We start from the raw sequence: 2,541 nt of genomic DNA, 5'->3' as shown, positions 1-2,541 counted from the left end.
CTGAAATAAAAACAAAAACACAGCAACGAAAAAAAAATACCACACACAAAACCCACCACAACCACCAACCAAAGACACTGCTACAGCCTTGCAGTGCTTTTCTGCTTAAATCTCTTCTCTTGAACAAAAATATTGCCATTACATCATTCCAGACATTCATAACCTTTTAAAAGAAGACAGCTATCCAATCATAACTAAACCCAGAAGTCTCCGAGATGGACTATTTGTAAGCTATTTTTTTTTTCCCCACTCTGGCCTAAAGCAAATCACATCACCTCTCTGCATCTGTTTCTTCATCTAAAATGTGTGCAATGTATCTCAGAGTCCTGTAAAAATCATCACACACGTTTTAAAATGTGAGCAGCTAATGCATATGCCAAGCTATTGTTCCGAGACTGTTGTGAAGGATACAATAACTCAGTTTTTTAATTAACTCAAATATTTGCATGATCCTCAATCACCTTACTAAATTACAAGAGCTCTTTTAGAGGAAATTGCATTTTTTCAATAGAATTCACCTTTTGTGAAGAACAAAAAATATCTGCAAGTATTTGCAAGCAATTCCATGTAAAAGTAATTTAATCCTGAGTTAAAACAAAAAATACTTTATTAGCTTCCTCTTCTGCCAAGCTATTGCTAAAAAATAACTTTAATTCCACAGTCCAAGAGAGTGTACATTTATTTTTAAATTATAGAGAAATTTCAGTACCAAAAACCTCCTCAATTCCAATTTCTGATGTGTGTGCACATGCACACCGCTATAGCTTAATAAGGCTACCATATACACACAGACATAAAAGTTTAACATCCCTTGCCTAAAACATTAACCATCTGATATGCTTTCACAAAGCAAAATTGTAACATATCTTAGTACTGGTTTGCTCTGCTCTGCTCTGAGAAAGGTGCAGAAAAAATTAGACTCTTTATGTATCACACCTTATTTCAGAGGGAAAAGGGTATTACAGAACACAAGAAACTACCTCCTACAGGTAGAAAACATGCCATCCCCACAGCCTTCTCGCGTCCAGCCACACAAGACAGAGGTTATTATCACTGGTACAGACAACGCTACCCTGATGTTTCTGTCCTTACCGACCATATCCTCTAAATCTCTCTTCTTCCCTACTTCCTCAGGTTAAGTATTTCCTTTTGAGTTTGCTTCCTCCTTTTTTTTCCTAGCTGTCTTTCAAACCCAGACAGAACAGAGCAGTTCCAGCTTTCCCGGTTCAGAGGCATCAGAGCCGCAATAAAAGTATGGACAAAACAGCTTGCTTTTTAACTTTATTTATTTGCACTTATTTGCATTTAGGAAGTGCTTATGGCAAAGTTAGTACAGCCAAGTACCACCACGCTACATGATTCAAGAAAAATACAACTGATGCACGTCTCAAGAAAGTATGTAATAAGCACAGGGCAAGAGGACTCCCATAGAGGAATACCATGTGCCTGTCAGCAAACTGGAAGGACAGAGACACAGTTCAGTATTGCTCAAACTTATGGAGCATAATTTGGTATGCACATAAAAACACCTCTCTTCATTAGCAGAAGCTAAACTCAAATAAAACACACTGCTGAAGTACTGCGATTGAGACACAAAATATACAGTAAAGAGGAAATTCTCATTTATAGTTCCCACTGTAAATGCAGATCTCTGCAGTACTGCAGTTCCAGCAGCCCAGTTTATTTTCCCTTGTTAAACAGATACGCAACATTCCTCCCCAGTCTAATAGTATGTTAAAAGCAAATACAGACCATGGAGAACAGACCATGGAGAACAGTAGTTTTCCATCCAGCCCCTTACAGAAATGGCAGGTTGTAGATCTCTTACATGCTGAATGTAGGAAACTTGACTTCAGACCTCTTACACAGCGGTCAAGTCATTTACCTAAGCTCACAACCTGCATCACGTGAACCCCCTGCTCTGCCTGGCAGGGGGCTGAACAGGGCAGAGATTCCCGCTGGCGATGCACACAGAATCACAGAACGGTGTGGGCTGGAAGGGACCTTAAAGATCATCTAGTTCCCCTCCCCCTGCCATGGGCAGGGGGACCTCACACTAGACCAGGTTGCTCAAAGCCCTGTCCAGCCTGGTCTTGAACACTGCCAGGGATGGAGCATCCACAAGTTCCTGAGGCAACCTGTGCCAGTGTCTCATCATCTCCACAGTGAGAAACTTCTTCATTGTACTTAACCTAAACCTCCTCTCTTTCAACTTGAAGTTGTTCCCTCTTGTCCTGGCACTACATGCCCTTGTAAGAAGTCCCTCTCCAGGTTTCTTGTTGAGCCCTTTAGGCACTGGAAGGTGCTCTAACGTCTCCCCGGAGCCTTCTCTTCTCCAGGCTGAACAACCCCAACTCTTTCAACACCCAGCAGAGCATCACAACCAGCCCCTTCTCTACACTCCACCAGCCCAGGGCATCTCTGCCACTCCTCTACGCAGTCCCATCACGTTGGGCCCTTAGCGGGGCGGAGGGGGAAGCATTACAAGCCAACGCTGTGGGCAGGAACCCACCCAAGCAGCCATCGCAGCTCCCAAAGGTG

Source organism: Nestor notabilis, unplaced genomic scaffold, assembly GCF_000696875.1.
Source record: "Nestor notabilis isolate BGI_N333 unplaced genomic scaffold, ASM69687v1 scaffold25084, whole genome shotgun sequence".
In the NCBI taxonomy this organism is placed as follows: domain Eukaryota; kingdom Metazoa; phylum Chordata; class Aves; order Psittaciformes; family Psittacidae; genus Nestor; species Nestor notabilis.
The sequence above is the reverse complement of the archived record's forward strand: the minus strand, read 5'-3'. Positions refer to the sequence as shown.